The sequence below is a fragment of the Folsomia candida genome, unplaced genomic scaffold (assembly GCF_002217175.1).
Source record: "Folsomia candida strain VU population unplaced genomic scaffold, ASM221717v1 Fcan01_Sc008, whole genome shotgun sequence".
Classification (NCBI taxonomy): Eukaryota; Metazoa; Arthropoda; class Collembola; order Entomobryomorpha; family Isotomidae; genus Folsomia; species Folsomia candida.
The window spans coordinates 5698134-5720679 of NW_019091200.1; the positions used below are offsets into that span (position 1 = coordinate 5698134).

A 22546-nucleotide genomic window follows, 5' to 3' on the forward strand; every position below is an offset into this window, starting at 1 on the left:
GATACAGGAAGGAAGGTGGTAGTAGTGCAAATTGCATATAAAACTCTTTCTTTTATCCACATCTCAATGATCCAGCATTAAATTATGTATGGAATTTCTTTAGAAGACATTCAGAACCAGGACGAGTAGAAATAAGTTAAGTTTGGTTTGGCAGCTCCCATGACTGAATGCGTGTCGATTAAGCACGGCACGATGGAATTATGTATATTTATTCCTTGCATTTTGTCAAGTATTCGTTTGTTTGGATTTCTGCATCTTTTTATTTGGAGCTGTTGATTTGTGAGTAATGAGAAATTAAAATGTCATGCAAAATTGGGCAACTCAAGGACTCCTTGTTATGGCAAAGATTATGATAAAATACACAAATTCACACTCACTCATTGGTCGTAAATCACTTTAACTATGTGACATTTTCTCACGCATGTCTTTTTATTAACTATTAAAATAATTAAAAACCGTTTAAGAACGTTACAAAATTTCGTAAATTTAATTCGTTCAGAAAAATTTGACAAAGTTTTACAAAAGCTAATGTAATAATGTAACAATTCGTGTAAATGTTGCATAAATGCGAATTTGGATACATTACAAATGTGAATGATAGGTTTACACATTGATTGATCGCTTTTTGGTTGTGTGGGACTGATAAGAAAGAGAGAGACAAGTTAGCGAGTGAATGCATTGGAATTAAGATGAACAAAAGTAAAATCAAACTGCAACAGCATAAAAAGGACATTGTTAAATTTAATTCGACTCTGTTTAAGATGCACATAAGATGTTTATATTAATGGATTTGAGTAAATTTGGTTTTTGGGAATGAGGAAGTAAATCAAACGACTTTGACCACACCACAACCACCAGAATATTAATGGTAATATTATATAAATCTGGGCTCGTTCGTTAACAGAAACTTTTTTCAGAAATAACTGGGACCTTAATGACACAAATGTTTTAAGATTACTGACTTAAAAAATCTTAAACATAAAAAAATTCAAGTTGAAATTTGAAAGGTTTAATTAAAACTTGTAAATTTCAGATTCTATCGAAAATTGCTCTGCTTTTAAATGTCATATGTTAAACGATTGCTATATTTTTATGACTCTTAATCAGCAATTATTGTCCTCGCAAGCAAAATTTCAAATTCTGGAATTTTCGTTTTTTTGTGCATACATCGAACAATTGCATAGATGTGTGAGGTCAACAATTTTCAAGTTTTATTCAGTTCCGTTCATCAATCCAAAGCATAAAGTATATATCCGGAAGTATTTGTCGTTTTATTTAATCCAAAATCCAAAGAGTTGAATGAGGAAATTAACCAAAAAGAAAAACAACAAACACAAACCTTTTCATGCCACTTTTCAGTTTTCATACAAATGAATGAGATGCTTTGGTTAAATTAAGCTATCCACTTTTTGCCAATATATGTATCCATCCATACTCACTCGTGGTGTCCACACTACAAAGTCATTACCATGGCCAGGTAAATGTAACCCATTGGTTGCTTCTCACAGGTACTGCCAGCCACTAAATGTGAGACTCAGTATGAATTCACATTTGGCTGGAGAGAGACGCCTCATGGCTGGGTGTCCTAAATTGTATCCGTAAAGTAAAGTTTTTTCAGTTTTCAGGTTTTTCAACTCGTTTTCAGCTTATCCCCGAATTTTCAGTTTCGGTCGGATTGAGATAAACGAGCTTGTAGAGCCCTGTTAGACGAAATAAAGGTGAACTTAATTGCTTGACAGTTTCAGTGTGTTTAACTCTGTTAGCTGTTTGTCTGTTTTGAAGTACATATGCAAATTTTGCAATAACACATCTATGCAAAAAGGATTGCGCATTTTTCAGGAAAGTAGTGTGCTACGTGATGAACAACACTCCGGTGAAGAATTATAAAACTTCAGCAACAATAAATAACATATCATCGTGAAAGAATAAGGCAAGGCTTTAATAAAACCGGTCCAGTCACTTATTTGTTATTTACTTAATTTCGTTGCGAATCTTGCGATGCAGTCAGCGTAACAAATAAATAAATCTTTTATGATAGATATACTACGCGAATCTGAAAGGCTCTCAGAAATCTCAAGATAAAACAAAAAAATAAATTAAAAAATAAAAAGTTCAAAATTTTAAAGACTCAAGGTTTTTCGTTTAAAACTCTCCAGTAAAGTCTTAATGAAAGCAAGTGAAAAGGTTTTTAAAGTTGGACACGATTTTTGCCATTAAAAATGTTGGACATTCTCTCTTAAACATATACACTTTACAAAGTTGCAATACAACTGAAAACCTGGAAATTCAGATAAGGTACGTACTAAAATATTTGCAATTAATTATTAATTACTTATTACAAGATGCCCAGTTAGTTTACACACATAAATAACTGCATGTCATGTTCGTGTCCATCACACCACCAGAATTTATTGACCTCTTATTATTACAAAACGATGATGAGATCAGATCAACTACCTGCCTGCACCTCTCGATAAATTAATTTGCCATTACACTATGCACTCTCATAGGAAAGGCCAGACCGCACTGCTCATCGTTCACTCCTGTTGACTGAGGTCAACTAATAATTGCTCCAGTTTTTTCCATCATTCAAACTTCTTCTAATTCCTTTCCTGTTTCTTTCCTTGTTTGAAGAATTTGCAATTATTTTTTCGCACAAGAAATCCATCCACTTCTTCGGAGAAGAAGGAACTACTCCTAAATAACATGACATAACAGGTGTGGGAATAGTTGCGGACTGCTGGTAAATTATATTGTGGTTGGTTGTCGTTCGTATGGTGAGATTTTCGAATATCATAAATAAAATAGTGTGTAAGAAAACTAAGAGTCTCTCCGTTTTTTGAGACATATTTCTTCCTCTTGAACAACAATGACTCAAAATGAGATGAGATTCATTCACGAACTTATCCAACCGAGAGAGAAGAGTTTCAAAAGAAATGAAACCACACCACGGAGGAGGACGACATGTTATGTTATAATCTGCCCTCTTAGAATTGAAGAGAGTTCTTTTTTGCAGTATATCAAGTTCAAGGAACTTCTTGCTAAAAATCCCTGAATGGGAAGTAGTGAAGTAAGTAGTTGGTTGTATACATAAGGTTGGAGTGGAGCTACTTTCTTTGCTAAATGGCAAGGAGTGGATAAAAGTCGTCGTCGCTGACTCCCATTAAGGAGCAGATTGGTAGTTTTCTTCATTGCGGATTTATATTATGTACTATCACTCCGGGTGTAATGAAATGAGAGTCAAGATGTGAAGTGATTCACATTTCACAGTCAGCAGTTCATCATTCTCGTGGCATGTCATCAGGCTTGCGAATTTAGATGAACGAGTAAATTGCAATAATTGCTAAATTGTAACAGGAACGGGATGGGTTAGGTTTTGTTAAATAATGCGTTTAGTACCTTTTTGCAAATATTTATTTTATTTGCATTTTGGAATTGAAAATAAGAAAACTTTATTTTGGCATTAATCCCTTCCAATAATTTTATTTGAGACTTTGAGACACTCCACTCAAACTAAACTGCTGCATTCCTTCACCTGAAAATTAGATTTTGTGTTACGAAATAATCTTTGTGTTTTAATAACTGCGGTAGAAATGAGAAGAAGAAGGTGGTGCGTTTTTTATAGTCGTCTGCATTCCGCTTTTTGTACGTGGTGCTTTGCTGCTGGTACAGGAAACGGATTCGATTTCCGATAAAATCCACGCCAAGCCAAGCCAACCAAACTCTAGCTTTTGCTCGTATTTAGTACCATGTAGTTGAAGTCCAGCTTTATTATACATTTTACTACACGAGTGAAACATTCATGTGCTTTTGGATTTGCATTTTCCACTACATAACACAACAAACAACGGTATGAGTTCCGTTATGTTGGCATTTTAGGTATTATAGAATAGATATTTGTCCAGACAATGTTCGTTTTCGTTGGCTATATTTTAGAACAAGTTTGACATGAATTTTGTCCAGTTTTAGTATTAATGCCACCGATGAAAGCATGGAATGGCACTTTTTAAGTGAAATTCGTGCGACATTGTTTGACTTTACTACATATTCTGACGTAGAAAGTAATCAATGTTTTATTTACCTGTTTCATTGTCCGGGACAATTTCTTGTCACGAATTGACGACAAGTACCAATAACATAACACACCACACCACACCTGGTGTCAGTCAGTCTCAGAAGGTGTCATAATGACAAATACCCCGACACAGGAATTGATTAAAATGCGAAACTAAATATCTACAAAGGAGAAAATGCGATATATGAAAAATTGAGCTTCTGATATTCCCTTTTTTGTTCAGAATTAATAATAATACGATGATAAATCGTGGTGCATGAGAAAGTTCAATAGTTCGCGAGCAAGGCCTACATATTTCTTAGATAATAAACGGGACGAACGAAATACGTACATATCCAGGAAAAATTTCCGATTTTCCATGTCCATATTCTGCCCAGGGAGTAGCAGAAGAACTCTGACTGAACCACACCTAAAAAGTCAATAAGCCATAAATCAAGGTGTGTGTTATGCTTGTGCCTAAATCAAAATGACTGGATTCGGAAGGACAGAGTACTTTATGCTTTATGCCGTAATAAAATTCTGATAATCTTTCTCCCTGGCCAGGTTTTGGAGTAGATAATCACTGTGATCAATATTCTGTCTCAACTTTTCTGGGTGTGTGTAACACGTGGATCAAATTAGACGTGTTGTTTTAAAATATGGTGCATAAAAAAGTATTTACACGTGTCAATTTTTATATTTTACCCGAATTTAGAAAAAAAAACTTAAAAAAACATGTACATATAATTTCGAAATTTACAAAATGTAAGCTGTCCGTCTACCTACGTACCGTAAATACAATTCCATTTTATGTTACACCATCTCTCCAAACGAACCATGATTCCTTCACATAACATTTTACGATATAAAATTAGTTGAGAAAAGGGGCAAAAAATGAGGAAGTGAGCTTAAAGATTGATGTCCATTCTGGTGACATGACGCGTCGAAATGGTCAGCCGTATGTCCACTCGTTTCATTTTATGAGTCAAGTTTATCTCCAGTTTATTACAGTGCTTCTAATTTCTATACACTTAAAGTAAAACAAGTCATGTTATTCTATATACACGTACGTAATTTTGTGACTATACATGTGTTATACTGGCCAATCGTTTATCAAGATTTGCATGCTTATACCCACAGCTTGCCAATTGTTGTAATGATGTCTGTGTCTTGTGCATGCTGTTTCTGGCGTACAAATAAAGACAAGATATTAGACCTTGAATTTTCTTTAGACAAGTTCTACTTACTTACCTACCAGCTATTGCGTGCTTAAAAGAATATGCTTGCCGTGCACGTATTGTTGCACTCAGGATGAAATACATGCATGCAGCATGCCATGCGGTAGTAAATAAATACGTATGTGCTTGTAATACAAGTCTTGAATGCAGTACAAAGAACAGTGATAATTTTATGCTAAATAGTTACGTACGACTTGTTAATACTTTGCTTGCCAATTTTGCCAACTACCAGCTTAGACGATGGACCGTAAGGGGTCGTAGAGAGTGTTGAATGGTAATAATAATTGCAAATAGTACCTAATAATATGCAAATCAGCCAAAGTTTAAAATAATTTCTTGGACTGAATTTAAATAGGGTTTTGATTAAAGTAAAGTACATATACTCACAAAAATTTGACATGGATGGATGAAACGGCTGCAGGTGGATGCATGTACGTAAGCATTTAAAAAACGGCAAAAAGTTAAAAGGGTGGGTGTACATTTTTTGTGACCGGATGAGACCCGTGGTTCCGGTTACCGGTGGATATGTAGCGTTATAGGTGATGATGAAGATTCAGCATTATTGTTATTATGCATTTTCTATGTATGCGAGTTCATATGCACGCTAACTGCTTACGCGGATACAATGCATGCACCTGTCAAAATCCGTTTGTGTTTGTGTGTATACTCGATTTAAATTCATTCATTATAAATCAACCAGTTAATAGATTTGTACTCTATTAGATGAGTTATATTTACAGGGAGGAAATGGTTTACCTTGATAATTTACATAATTTTAAATGAGAAATTACTGATGCAATGACCTGAAATTAATTATTTTAGTGGAGAGAAGTATTCTAACCGAGCTGGCACAAATGTAAAAATTTTATTGTACTATGTACCATGCTGCTAAATCCTAATGTTTGTTTTTAGAGAGTATGATATTTCTTATTCGAGATTTTGTCGAATTTTCGGTCGATATTAGACTCAAAAAATACGCCAAACAAACTCAAATTGAGTAGAACTTTGCTTTTGTAATCCATTTTGCAGCAGTACACGACGCATGGGAGGGAGTGGTCTGGTCGTCTGCCTATTTATGCCTCTATTATCCTGGGTAATACCCGGGTGCGTGGACTGGACGGAAGGGGAAAGTGGATGAGTAAACTGGAATGACCGATTTCTCAGTTTTTTCGTTACTCTAGAGCACCACTTACGTATTATACTTACTACTTATTACACTTCCCTTTCTTTGTCCATGCACGAAGAGATAGATAATTTAGCTTCTTTGCAGAGTTAGTTAGCCATTAGGAAAATAATAGATGTAGATTGATGGAGGTTGACGCCGTTGACACACATAAGCCTGCTGCCACCACTACCACTACCCGGGTAGTAGTCACGCCGGGGTTATCATCCTCCATTGTGCGTGACGGTGGGTTGACTTTATCATTAAGTTTTCCCATAAGTAAATGAATAAATAGGGCGGCGGTAGGTGGTACGTACGATACGCGTGTCACCTCTTTGTTTGTCCTCATGCGACATGTTTCTTACTTATTCCCATTTATCCATGACTTTCATTTACATAGCTCGCAGTTTGTAAATTCGTACAAAATGACAAACTCTGTAGGTCGTGGGAAACCCATTGTTATTCACGTTTCAATCAAAAACAATATATTATTTGCAAAAATAAAAAACGGTTTTTTTCATCCATCGTGCGACATCCAAACAAAATTCCCATCCTTCACTAACTCCCCTGAAGTGACAACAAAAGATGTCCGATTTTACATGCGTGCTCATCTCTCCTGAATGGAAATAGGCAACGGGGGATTTATTTTTTGCCCATTGGACCATGCAATAAAATAATTGCATTATTCTGATTTTCTACAAATTTATGGTATTTCCTACAGTAAAAGAAGAAATACATACATATTTATCTATTATTTTTTGGTTCAATAAGCATGCAATCTGCTGTCTACGAGTGACACAAAATGGTGCGCACGCATAACAAGTACAAAGGTGTACGGATCAATTTCCCGTTATCTAATTTTCCTTCCTTCATTTTTTCGAATGAATAATGATAAATTACATATTATTGGTTTTTGTGCTAGTTGTAGAAAAATTGAGAAATTGTGAGAATTTTTTTATCCTAGATTTTTGTAATGCATTACAAAAATCTAGGATTATTATAATGGTGAAAAGTCGTAAGCACAATTTTTAGAATGTAAATAAATTTTCACAAATATTAGATTAGATTTTACTTATGTATTTGGATAACGAAGAATTTTCTAGCTTATTAGAACAAAATTGTCTGCAAAATCTACATATTTTAAGTGATTACCATTGATCCATTTACCCATCATTGGCTCTATCGGGTTACACTTTGCAAACTCTGAATTACACGAGAACACAACTGTGAAATCAATTTGCGAACGGGATAATAAGAGGAAAAATCGTTTACGAAAAGTGATGAGATCGTTAAGAAAAATGAATATTGTTCCCTTCCCGTTACTTGCAATATATACTTTTGAAATCGTTCGTTGGGGATGAGTTACGCAATTCTCTTTTCCATCAGCTGAGGAAAGTAAGTACATACGTTCTTAGGTATTTAATGTATTATATTTTACGAGTTTGGGCGGAGGAGGTGGTAAGACGACACGATGTCGTGAATCCATGCTCAAAGATTGTTGGTTGATTGGACTGTATTGGATGTGCTAATAGCTTTGTTCCTCGCAGAACAAGATAACAAACAATTTCCTAACTTAACTAAATTACCAACTGCCACAAGCAAACAAGAAATAAAAACGCATCAAAAATCATGAAATACATAAATGCTGCTTTATGACAAAAGTAGTAAATCGTGCCGGCGTTCTTGTCGTGAGGTGAGGAAGGTGGGTGATCATTTAAAAGTGAACTTTCACCTGGGGTCTCAAGCTTTGAGAGAAATTGGGGCACCAGTCCCTTTTTTTAATGGTGAGATTTAACCTATTTATTTATTTTGTAAGGGATGAATAACTGAAAAAACATGTTACATATTTTTTTGATAATTTTGATCGTAAAAATTGGATTTTCACGATATATTTTTTGTCGTTATTGTTCCTAACTGATGAGTTTAGTGTTTTAACGGCAAGTTCCAAAATTATGGAAATAAAGTCAAAAGTAAAGAATTGAAAAGTCTAAAAAATTATTTAGTTATAAAATTGCGCAAACGGGAAATAATTTTTCACCTTTTCCTTTAATAACGTTCCAGCCACTTGTCACATTATTAAATCCATTCGTTTTGATACATTTTGCCATACACAAACTTTCAAACGACTAGACATCCATACGCACAAGAGAATTGGTGCTAATGCATTTACAACATGAAGTAGCAAAAGTGTGGCATGTTTTACAGAATGCTTTGTGTTCTGCGACGGAGGCGGAGATACGATTCAAATTTAGATTTGTTATTAATTTTATCACATCGAATCACATTATACCTGAATGAATACTGAACGAGTAATCTTCCATATTTCAATTTCATAACGAAAATTTTGATACGTAACAGACAATAAAATAATATGTAATGATAATGCGCAAGGTAAAAGGACACCTTCAATTTTCATAGAAAAATCCGTGACTCTACAACAATCAAGACTTCTGTGTATACGAAATGATTGCACGACATGAACGCATAATAATAATACGCTGCCAACCAACTTACAATACTTAATGATAAAAGATGAAGTAGCTAAATGCATGGCAGACAGAGATCCAATACACAATACTAAAAGTTGATAATTTGTCCTTGAATTTTCCCCGTAAAAAACCCCATATTTCTAAAAAAACATGCAAATAGATTCAACAAAGGGTGACATCATGAAATAAATTACGTTAATTTTTTACCTTACTTACTACTGCACATACCGGTCATGGCTGGGTTTATGCTCGTGTTGTTGTAGGTATAATAGACTTGAAATGAATGCATCCCTATTCTTGTGTGAAAGATGTCGAAAAAATGAATAAAATGCGATTATTTTCCAAGTAAAATTGACAGTAAGTCTGAAAAATTTGCCAAATTGGGTCAAACATTGTCTAATAACTTTATGAGAAGGAGGAAAAAAGTGGCGGAGGGACGCCGAACGCCTTATAAAAAAGTTCCGTTAGCCCCTTCTTCTTTCCTTCGGAGGAGATTATATTGTAAATACGACGATGTCGGGTTATCACTACTTGTTAAGAGGAGAAGATGTGCAGTGCTAAAAAACTGGTATTGGTAACGACGCGCATGCTACGACGTATTTGCCATTTCTCGTCCTTAACAGAAGACAGATTATTATATTATTCATTCAGCAGGCTTTTTGAGAGATGTGCAACCGTGAGCATTACTTTCAGATGATCCGATCCGTCGTATGGATGCAGTTCGATTTTTTTACCAGCCAGCCAGCCAGATGATAAACTGGTTGTTGAATTTTTTTTATTCTGCTAAAATATAAATGCACTTTGTATGTTTTCATATCGGATAAGGATTGCTTGGTGGTGGTAAATAATTAGTTTTGGCGCATGTGGTATTCTCTAATAAGATCTCGCATCTAACCGGGTTTGCCTTAAGGGTCGTGCCAGCCCTGTGTTTAAATAGGGAGGAAATTGCAAATTATGCAACTGTTTTTTGCAAAAAAAGAAATACCTCCACCGGGTAGATGTCCATAATTTCGGGAAGTATGTAGTTAAGTAGTTATAGTCTTACTTCTCATGTATTTGCCAAATGGTGTCTATCTGAACTTAATTGTTTCCGACTTGTTTTTTATGTAAAATTCACCGGCTGTCATTTTATGTACCCAAACTTCCATTTAAAAATTAAAATGTTTCTTTGTTTGCTTGTTAAATCCACTTTTGTCGTATGTATGCATGCAGATATGTAACAGATGGTATGCAGATTCATTAAAGTTGTTCAAGTATGCTCGGACTTTTCTTATTAAGGAGAAGAGAAGATGCGAATTGCAATTTTCTTTTTTAAAAAATTGGACTCTTTCAAGCTCAACTCTGGTGAAACAGTGTTTGTCAATTTGGCGAGATGGTTCAACAGGTCGTGTTTTATTTCGTTAGTTTCGTTAGTAGGGTAACGGGAATGGGATGAAATTGCACTCTGTCTGTATTATTGGGTAAGTAGTATTAAGGAGAAGAGTGGACAATGGCCAGCCCTCGTTACATATCAAAGGGGTAAAAGATAAAAGGAAAAAAAAATGCTGCATCGTGGCTGCCACGTTATAAATCTTATTAGTGAATGAATTAACCATGCGAAGAGTAAGGCACGACGGTAACGACGATGAGAATTAAGAGTTGGGAAAGAAAACATGCAAAAATGTTTGCATACAAAGTAACATTATTCTCATCGTGGCGTGGCTTTATTGTATCAATAAGCTTTTGTCTGGGGCACATATTGTCTCAACCTTTTTGAAATTTATGCAACGCACCCATTAATACGAGTAAAGTTATTAAGGATGAGATTTTTTAAAAGTTCGTATGGGATACTAAAATTTTATCCTGTATTCAATATTAATTAGAAATATATTGAAATTTTGAATCCCATTAATACAACTAAAATTATTAAAGATGAGATTTTTTTATTTAAAAAATTTTATATGAGACACAGAATTTCATTCTATATTCAAAATTAATATTGGAAATATTGAAATTTTGAATCTTTATGCAGGACAGAAGACAGAAGACCTTTCATTTCAAAACTAATTTATATATTTAAATTTTCCACTTTTGACGGCCAACTTGGTCAACAAGGTTTTGACACATGAATCATTTAACGTTTATTAACACTCGTCATTTGCTTTACTAAACTGCCCCAATAAAGTAAAAATTGGACTATATTCAAAATTAATTTGAAATTTTGAAATTTTGAACCTTCTTTTGAACTTCCACCTTTTATTTCAAAACTGATTAAAAATATTTAAATTTTCCACTTTTGACGGCCAACCTGGTCAACAAGTCTTAACACATGAATCATTTAACACTCATCATTTGCTTGCCTAAACTGGCCCAATAAAGTAAAAATTGGACCATATTTTAGTTTAATGTGACATCCCAACTTTTGTAAATTGCTCATTCGTCCTCAAGTCTCTGCCCGATAATACAACACGAACCGGCATTCTGACTGAATACATATCCATCTCTATCACTTCATGACTTAACTGTACATCATTCACATTGAGATTCAGCAGAATCCAACAATGGTTAAGTTAACAGAGCAGGATCGACTACTCGTAGAGGCAGCTTTTCTCTGGTGCATAATACAATAATACGACCAACTGTGAGCTGCTAAATAAGAGACGCATAAAACGTACGAAGGTATCTATCTCTTGTTTAGTAGAAGTTTACTTTGTTGAATTGCTTGGAGGATAGGTGGTCGTATGAGAATCTCATGGGAGATGATGCGCCCAGGTTGAGCCGAGTTCAGTCTTTGTTCGCCTCCTTTTCGTCCAACACGTCCGTCCGAGAAGGACGACGACAGATTAGGATAAATGCAGGATAAAAGTTAAAACAACCCGTTTTACACCAACTACTGCGAAGGACTCGCATGCATTTCCTGGTTTGGTTGATGTGGAAAGTAGAGAATAAGAAGAGTTACATACGTATTTGATGGAGTTAAAGTGCAGATTTTGTTGTTAAACTGTGTAAATTTTTGTTAAAAATTGTATGTATACAGTGTGATTGATAATTATTCGTGGTAAAATAAAACTAGTGACACAATTTTAGTGAGATTGATGATAAAGTGTGAAATTTTATATTGGAACGGATTTAACATAATCTTGGTAAGTTGGATATAAAAATTGACAATCTCATGTTTTTTTTGCGCAAGTTTTTCGAAATATTGACGAATCCACAATGCATATCTGTCATTATTCGGATTGCATGATTTATGAATTACACCGTCCAATAATGCATGTGTCTCTTTGTGTATCACTCATTATTACTATCTCCTCCGACGTACCTACATATTATATTATTTATTATTACGTGACATTATTATTATGTGACAATACCGACCGATTACATAATCTGGTCTCATTTCATTACGTACGATAAGTTTTCCTCGTATTTAGCTCGAGGTATGCATGCATACTTATTGTTACACATTTATTATGTGGCGCACGGTATTAATCTAATTAGGAAAAGTTGTCATCTTTCAGTCCATTTTAAACGTATTTTATGTTCCTCATCTCATTTTCATTTCGTCTCATTCGTAATACTCTCATTTATTTATTTCTTTCTTTTTGTGCAGATGTAACTATTACATGTGTCATGATGGGATGTGTGACATATGAAAATGGGTATTGTAATGGTGACATGATGTAATTTCACATATGCTAAACATTTCATCACATGCATTTTTTTTATGACCAGAACAAAAAGCCATCTTCCTTTCAAGCATTTATTATTTATTATGTGTGTTACATGGAAATTGTGTATGATGCAGGATAAAATACATAAAAATGAGAGCAAAAGTCTCGCAAAATTGCATACAATATCGCAAGTCTTAAGGGAACCCGGAAGGGTTGTGGTGGTGGTGGTGATGTATTGTTGTGTTATGCGATACAGTCGGTTCTAGTGCTATGAGAATGGGAATAAATAAGTGATGAAGAAACTGTGAAGGTTTTATAATAGTTTAGTTTAAACCTCGTCTCATATCTAAATACGACTATCTAGGCGACCATCCATCCTTCCTTCATTTCATTTCATAGTGTCAAAATCATGTCAAAATATTACAAAGGCAAGGAAGGAAGACTAGAAGGAATAAGTAAGTAAGTAGGCTACACCCTTCCCCTTCAGAGATAGGCAGAGATTAGATCAGCGAATACAATAACAGAGTCCCCATTATTCTTGGCTGTATAAGGGATAAAAAAATAAAGGTTTCGTGTACTTGGCTGGCTACTCGAGAGACAGAATTGGATCAATATTGGTGACAAATTTGAGCGAAAAAACAACAAACAAACGAGAATTAAAGTTAGATCTAGATCATGGTGGAACAATGGTCTAACTCCATGAGGGCAGTCTAATTGTGGCAATTATAATGAGCCAAACAAACAATATGATATACGTCAAAGCAATTTATTAACAAAAAATTCCACCGGCTAAAAATAGGCTTGCCACTGAATCTCTGTCATTATCATTGCTTACATAGGTATTTTAAATGCCCGGCCTTAGACAAACATGCCAATAATTCTTGGTGGTCATCTTACGAAATATGGCGTTGGATTTCGCATCTAATTTATTCTTTTACCGTCTTGATTTGGTTTCTCAACCAGAAAAAATAAATTGCAGAGTAAACATTGAAGTATGTAGGATTGTGTAGGAGTATTTAGCTGAGCATTGTACATAAATCATAAGATGACGATATGTACCTATAATCAATCACAAACAATTCTCCCAATATTTACTTAATTCTCTTCATCTTTATAAAACAAACAAGAGACAGTCGTTTTCGTCGTCGTCTCGTCTACTCCATTCTTTGTGATGTGACAGAAAAAAAGTAAATATTTATCTTTCATGCAACAATTATCTGCTATCTGACAAGAATCAGGAGTCTTACCACGAATTTTACACGTTGTAGGCAACAAATTCTGGGATTTTATGTTATCTCGTCGTCACGAGTTCTACGTCAAGTTTAAGGAGACTCCTGTAGTAATTAGCGTGCGCATATCTTTGCTTGTTTATTACGTATACTGGAGAGAGAGATTTACGAAATGAATGACTTTTATATAACGACAAGGAGCACATAATAATTATCATTACGGAATTTCAAGGTGTGTCACCTTATTATCTGTCATCGTCTCATTACGAGGGAGCAAGGTCACCTTTAAAAGTTAATGAATTTCTGTCTTAGCAAAAAAAAAATCCAAAACTTTCATTTCTTGAAAACTTTGCTAATTTCCGGACTACTAAAATCGGTGTCATACTTGTCATGCTAATTAGGCCGCCACAATAAATACCTATATTTTGACCCCATAGTGTCACGCTCAAGTGACTTGGTGAACCAAGAAGACACGGACCCATTTCAAATAATTGAGTAAATAATGTCACTCACATTTCCATCCATCCGTGTATGCAAAATTACTTGGCAGAGGTGATTTTACACTCTACGTTACGTTACGTTACAAAAATGTAAAAAAGCATTTAATTTCATTTCGAAATTTTTTAACGGGCATTTTCTTGCCGTACATCACGTTACTTACTCATCCCATGCCGTGTAACGATTGTGCGTAAAACATGACGAAACGAAAACCTTAAGGTAAAAAAACCACCCATGACTTTAACTTCTCACCTTCTTCTTCTTATCCGCATGCTCACTACTCGCAGTTCCCATGAACTTGATTTAATTTAAGTTTACGAAGAAGAAAAAAAGAGAGAGAGAATCAAAATACCGTTGGCTTAAAAATAGGTTTTGTTTGAAATTAAACGAAGCAAATTAACAGTAACTCAGAATTTATTTGGGTAACGAGTGTGAAATTAAAGAGCTTGAGCTTCTTCAAACCACCAAAAGAAGGATGGATGGTAAGCAAGTAACGCAACCAGATGCAAAATTCAACGGGTTTTAACCGCAACGAGTAATGAAATGAAATCAAATGCGCGCATTGTAAAGTAAAAAAAAGTTTCGTAAAACGGATGCGATAAAATTCTAGCTATTTTTTTGAAGAATAAGAAACACACTTTTTTTAACAGCGTTACTTACTTTATTATTACTCGGTCAGCAGAGTTCTAATAAAATTTAGGACCATCTGTGCATGGCATTATTTAAATATTGTAGCGAAGAAAAAATTCATATTCATGCCCTCAGAATGGTCATGCACACTATATTCTTCTTTTTTATTTATTTTTAAACCCCACACCTTAAAATTAGACAAAGGTTGCTGATTGCAATTGAATTTGAAAAGTAAAATATGCTAATTTTCCCCAACTTAATTAGTTATGTTGCTAATTTAAATTGCAAATAGTAAAAATTGAAAGGATGCGTGGGAGTTGGAGTTGTGCTTCCTTCCTTTTAATTTATTTTTGCATTATTTATTAATTTTTAGCCGTCGTGAGAGAGAAAGAGCATACATAACACTTATTTGCCTTTAAATAGCATCCTCGACATCGACCACGAAAAAATAAAGGGGTGATTTCATTTTCGAAAAATTAATGGAAACTCACGATTTCTTTGATGGTAATGTTATTGTTCGGATGGAATAGGGGAGAAAATCCTTGTTGTTGTTTATTAGGTAAATAAATAGGTACGCTTCTAATTTGCATTGACGACATCACTTTATACCTTAAATTTAATTATAATTAGGGGAATAATGTATCAACCTGATTTAATTTTTCATACTTAAAAAACATTAAGTTATACCCAGACTAATGCTAATTTATTGGTTAAACGAAGACAGAAAAGTGCTGAATTTTCAGTGCGAAAAACGTTTAAAAATATTAACGTTTTCATTACTACCTTTTATTTGCTATTTCATCGACAGTATTCGTTTTCAGTATTCGTTTCGACCTTCCTTCCATACCTTGAAACTGACCGAACAAGTATTTCTATTCAGATTATGACTCATCTATCTGGCTCCCCACCTCAAAAAGTGAACCGGTACCGGATCCGGTGTTCCCTTTTATGCAGCAGTATAACCTTATTAGCAATTACACCTACCTGAAAGAAAAACATGGTGAGTTCAATATTCACACCGTCTGAATGTACGTATGTACTCTACTCGTCGTCATAATTTTTTCCTAAATGCTGACATTTTCTTAATAAAATGGTTTCCAACTTGGTCTCATTCTCTTCAGCCGTCTTAATGAAATAGACTTTTCTTGTCTGTCATTTCTTATCCATAAGTATTATTATTCAGCATATGTAATGTTACGTTATTATCCTCTGCAATTTCTCACTTCCTGCCGTGCGGTTAAAACAGTTTCGAATAGTACTACTTAATATTGGAGAGTTGAGAATAATAATAAAAAACGATATGCGGTATTGTATGTGGTGAGGTGACACATAATACTAAATACTTACCCACAAGACAAATAAGATGTTATCAAAGTTGCAATAATCGTTACAGGAATTACATACGTATCATAGTTAATAATCCACTCGAACAATTACAATTAAATAACTAACTGCGCATAGCCTAATTATTGTAAAGGAAGCTCACTAACTTGTAATCATCGTTTAATCATCACTCTTATGAATATATAGGTGAACAAGAATACTGCTGTGTAAGTGTCTGTGTAGCTGGTTTGCATGGTTAGTTAAAGCGGTGATGAATTGGTTGATTATTTCATCCTGCTCTAATAATTCAGGTTGAAACGCGTGTAATTTCATACTTTCAAAGTTATTTATTAAAAAGGATTGTAAGACGAAATGTATACACGAAAATTGATGAGGATTTTCTAAGTGTCCATTTCAATTTGTTGGCCCTTTTATTTTATGGTTTCCCATGTAAAAGTGGTGTTGTTTGACCAAAATATTAGCATTATTTTGTGTGTGTCTCTCTCTAATAACGGGGCATCTTTAAAGAAATTCCCTTTGTTTCACTTTACATGCACCCTTTTTATTTAACACCTGGCCATTTACATTTCTGCCTTTGTTTGATTTCCATCTCGAAAGCATTTACTCTTTTTTCACCCTTCTTACATGACGAAGTATTGTTTGTACAAGGAATAAAATCAGTGGAACAGATTTCGAAATGTAACGTAACTCAGGTACATGAACGTCTGTGTATGTGGCGTGACGGGACAAAATCGTCTTAAAAATAATATAGATTTATTATGAATCAGCTGCACAAATGCATTAATTTATAGGACATGTGTACCGGACAGGGTTGGTCTTTTTGACCTGAATTGCAACATACGTGTAGACATGAATAATGTAAAGTTGGGGCGTTTAAATATCAATTTATTCTAGTCGTAGATATTAAAAGGTCGTTATTATTGTTTTATTTGGAGAGTTGTAAGTAATTCTATAAATTTTAGAATTTCGGTTCGATTTCTAGTGGTAATTAATTTTTTACTAATTTTTTCTTGATTACAATAAAAATCCTCACCTTCGTAATTCAATCCGGAAATGATACAAGACCCACGCGCAAAATAAAATAAAATAAAATAAGCAGAGCATATCAACCCTTGCAAGATTATTGCCATTTGCTTACTTTATTTATTTATTTACTTATAAATTCCTCCAATTGAATGCGAGAACCACTACAATCGGCAGCAACAATTAGAGAATGCAAACTGTAAACATATTATCAAACAAATTGTATAACGATTCCCTCCTTTTTTCGTGGTTAAGTTCATTCCATTCATTTTGATGAGGAGATTGCTTAATCACAAAGTGTTTAATAAAGGACGGAAAGGATTTAAAACGAAGAAAGGAAGCTGACGAAGATGTCACGCTCTGTCTGTCTTAAAGTTGATAAGAATCCAGAAATGGATAAAATGGTCCAATTGATTATAATACAAACCACCTTTTTGCTCTTCATCATCATCCTCAGTCATCATTATTTGGCATTACTTGCAGAAATAAATATCCGATTCATTTTATTTAATGGTAACTGTGCAAATACATATAGAAATAAACCGCAATATTATTGTGTTGCATAATAATAATACAGACTTTTGCCAAATGTTATCCTATTTTGAAAAAAAAACTTAAAATAGATGACAAATGTACATAATAAGTCTGTTGATTTATCTATTTGTGTATTTTTAAAGTACAACGAACTTTTTTTTTCGTCAGTAAACAAAATTTGGATCGGATTATTATTTATTTTCAGGAAGGCAATTTAATTTCTAATAAATGGGGAAAAAATAAGATGACGCCATAATTTGGGATGATTGACACGTTATTTTTTATCGGGGGGAAATAAGTAATGAAGTGAGATGAATTTATGTACTACGTAAAATAATATTAGTAGAGAAGAGGACGATGGGATGAATTAATGGCCAGATTTCGAGAGTATGTGCAAACTTTTAATTTGTACTTTGAAAACTTTTAAACACTTTCGTTACATCCCGTGTGTGCGATAATTTTACCGAAATTGCTACCGTGCAAATAGAATAAAAGTGTCGAGTTGTTTTGTCCCGATTAAGTTTCACAAGCACGTGTATTATATTTCAAATTGCTTAATTATATTAGTGCGAGTTCCGTAAAGTGCAACAACCTCGGTGCCAAGAAATAAAATAATTCTAGGGACACGTGTAGTAGGTTGGAGCTTTGTAAATTTTGAAGTCTGTCGAGATTTTAAATATTATGTAGGTAACTTGTCAATTAGCAAATAATTAAATAAATGGACTCTAGTCACTAACAATTAGTAAAAAGAAAATGCAACCCTTCTTACCCACGCAGTTCACAGGGTGCAAGAGTAATTACATATTTACGAGTGCATTATAATTATGCAATTAAGAACGGGAACGATCAGTGCAAAGTATCATATTTACCTTAACCCTTAGCCATGGGAGACCGTTTAAAAACGTTTTAGAGTTTTTGCTTTAATTCGGGAGACCGTGAAAAGCCGTTCACAAAAAAAGTCACTGCCTTCGGGGTCAACGGCTTTTCACGTTTTCACGTTTCCATGTCAGGTGCGGGACAACGGATATTTCCGTGGCAAAAATTATTTAGCTGATTCGGGAAACGGCGAAACACGTTGGCACTAAAAACTAAAATTATTAGGGCCTTGGATCAGAATCGTCCGTGGTAACACTAGGTCATTTTCATATAACTTCGCCCCTGCTTTGCATAGGATGGGTTGCATGTAAAATTTTTGACTCTGGTTTACTAACTGCTAAAACTATTCAAGAAATTTATAACGGAAAGTTATTGAGGCCAAACCACACCCGTCTCGTGTAATCTTGGTTTTGCCAGGACATGTTCATTTTTGCTAAATTTCAACGTTGATGAAAAACTACTTAAATTAGTTTGGGATTTTTCCAGAAGCTTGACAAATATTTTGGTTAGTACACCAATTATCTCAGATAATTTATAAAGGTACATAAAAAAGGTACAGGGGATTATTTAAGATACAAAATATGAAGTAAAACCAGCATCGCCAATAAATAAAGGGTTATATACACCTTCTATCAAACTCATAAATTATCTAATTGATCTCCTCGTCTAGATTGAGGTCTTGGCTGCATTTAAAAGTTAAAATATACGAAATGTATGCATAAAGTTAGTCAGAACTCTTGATCAAAGTTAAAAAAAACCTTCACAAACATATGTTGTTTTGGACCAATAGCTCTATTTCTATTTTACAAATGTCTTGAGTAGTTTTGCATAGTCATAATTTTGCACCATAGTCATAGTTCATAACTCTAAGTAATTATCATGCAACTTTGCTTTACAATGTTACACTTGTAATGGATTATGCGTGTAAATACGTATAGAATAATACATTATTACGTGATGGATATATGTATATATAGTGGTATATGCTAAGTGTACTCGATTATGCACCTATTGCAAATACTCCGTATAAAATACATGCATTACCATTGGAATAGGTTCGTGATCCTAGATTGGAGCTACATGCGAGAGTGATATAGGAAAGAGATATGATTTAGAATAAGTGCCAATCAAACAAATGAAACGATTTATGGTTTAAAGCTAACAGGAGAGATTCCGTAGAGCTCAGCACAATAATCGGTTTCAGAGATAATCTAATTAAGTATGAAGAAGAATTTGGATAAGAACAAGCTATAGGAATTTCGGTACGAATTACTAATGGAAATAATACTCACGCTATAGCAGTATCAATAATGTGTACAGGGCATGGTAACCCGCAATCAGTAGAGATCAGTCCTCTATCTGACACGAAGATATGTCACTTAGTGTAAGCGGTTCCGGTTACCGTGAGATGCTACCTGTGGTATGGTAAACACCGTGTATGGAGTGTAGTGTAGGCGAGATAGCCCTGTCTTCTGCACATTGGTCGTACAGAAGCCCAGATTGATTGTGAGAATCTTTGCCTACTCAAAATTCCCTGCTCGACACAAACTGTATCAGACTTTACATGGAAAATCGGTCTTTTGAATTATCGTTCGGAATGATAATGATACAGTATCGAAATGTGGCAACTTCTCATCTTTCTATTCATGCATTAATCTCTTAGCTATGTTAACTATGAAAGAAGTTATTACGGAAAAACCATTATTCCTATTCTCTCACTATTGTGCATTACTCTACACACTTAAATTTTAATAGTCATCATTTTAAATATCATATTTATTGACGTTGTCCCGCAGCTAATTTTCTCCTAACGTGTTTTGCCGTTCTCCCGAATTGAGCATTTCTAAAATCGTCCCGAATCTAAGCAACTCATATAATAAAAGTTTCCAGATTTAGAACTTGTCAGATTTTAATTCTGGCTGTTGGTCGTAAAACAATATCCCTGGTCGTCATTTTTAAGAATTTTTGAGCAGTTGCTAAGAAATGGTGCAAAATTTAGAGGAATAATTTCATTGAATTTACATAATTTACAGTGCAGACTCCATATAGCCCGAGCCAGGGACTTAGTCTCTGACCACTCCGATAACCCCCAGTGGTCAACCACTTGACCGATTTCGCCAATCTTCAAACTCGTTTCCTAACTTTGTCCAATATGCATATGGTAAAAATTTCAAGTCAATCGGTTCAGTCGTTTTGGCTCTATCGTGTTTTGGGACGGATGAACGGACGGAAATTATGACGGTTCCATAAGCCCTGACTCAGGCTAAAAAATTACCGGCGAGAAACTGACGTTGAAAGCGATCTAATTCCAGTAAATTATTCCTCTAAATAATGCACCATTTCTTAGCAACTGCTCAAAAATTCTTAAAAACGACGACCAGGGATATTGTTTTACGACCAACAGCCAGAATTATTTTTTGGCTTCCCGAATGATCACAATTGTGGTCATCGAAACGCCCCGCAGCAACGCCAAACATAGTTACCGTTTCTCCTCGGCTAAGGGTTAATGACGAAAGCCATACATACAGATATTCCACTTTGAAGACAAGTTTACTCTGGGAAGGTGGATGGATAATAATTAGTCCAAGCAGGTTAAGTAAATAAGTCTGGACATGCAAATTAATAATTGTCTCACAGTCCAGTCCAGTCCATGAGTTCACTTTTCGTCTCTTCAACTTAGCATAAATTTATGTACACTCCAGTAGTCAAACAATGTCATGGAGCCATTAGCGTACATAATTTTATGCAGGAAGTCGTCATCGTCGTCGTCATACTCGTCATCTCATCACTTGAGTATTCACTTCCTTCCTTCCGCTTCATTAAATCTTCACCTCCTCAACTCGTCATCGTTTTTAACCCGTGATTAAATTTTAGCATGTAACGATTCTCCTAATAGAATCTTACCTACAACAATGCATAATAGTCATGTGAGTACTTCAATTATGTCCATAGTGACGTTTTTCCTCTTGTGGAGAGGATTGCGGAAGGGGGCTCGTTCGTTGGTTTTATGCAACTCGATATTAAATGTTATGACTGGGTGCCATTGTTATTCTCGTGAATCGAATCACACACCAGCACTGCCAAAAAGTAAATGAGCCATGGCAAAATTAGCTATTAGGATATACAACGAGTGCACAATTAACAATATTTTTTGAGAGTGGAGTGGGTGCCGCGACAATAAGAAGGAGTTGCATGTAGGTATTAAGCACTATTAATAGTTGGTGGTTGGTATGGACCTCAAGCTCAGTATTATTATTTATTGTTGGCATTGTTGCATTGGTTGGTTGGTTGGTAGGTAGGTGTGTGTGGTGGTGGTGGTATTAGTACAAGGTCAGGGTCAGGGTGGTCTCCTCGCACTTGGGTGGAAGGCAATCAATAAAAAGTATGTACGGCCAAGTTTATACATAGGTTGTCGATAATATGTAAATACATAAGTATTCTTCTTCATGACATGTTTGACGAATTGGGATTTGGCACATGTAAACGTGAGATTTATTTGTGACGTGACGTGACGATTCGATGACATTAATACAGTTTTTGTTTGTTAAAAGTGTCAATAACAGGTAAACGTGCGAGGTGACATGATGGTTTCCTGACACTTTGTTTATTTTATAACGTATTTCGTACATAGAAATTGTCAATAATCAAAAATTTGTAATTATGGTAAAAAAACTTGACGTGAGTTTCGCCATTAAACATTATACGATTCGGATAATAGTTAATAAATCCTTTTGTAGGAATAGGATGCAAATATTGTAGACACAATGGACAATGAACGATAGGGTTGTATGTAATGATGGATGGCGTTTTTATAGT

General features: G+C 34.7%; 1 protein-coding gene across 2 annotated transcripts in view; it reads left to right on the forward strand.

Annotated features, from left to right (window-relative positions):
- Positions 1-1533: 1533 nt before the first annotated feature.
- The window catches only part of LOC110853646 (sodium-dependent neutral amino acid transporter B(0)AT2), a 30938-nt gene continuing 9925 nt past the window's right edge, over positions 1534-22546 (forward strand). Inside the window, exon 1 of one of the 2 annotated variants that reach the window (XM_022101952.2) lies at positions 1534-2295. The gene's annotated coding sequence lies outside the window, so the exon portion shown is untranslated. Of the gene's footprint in view, positions 2296-11707; positions 12066-22546 lie in introns of those variants that run through there. The other variant, XM_022101953.2, reaches the window with a different exon arrangement.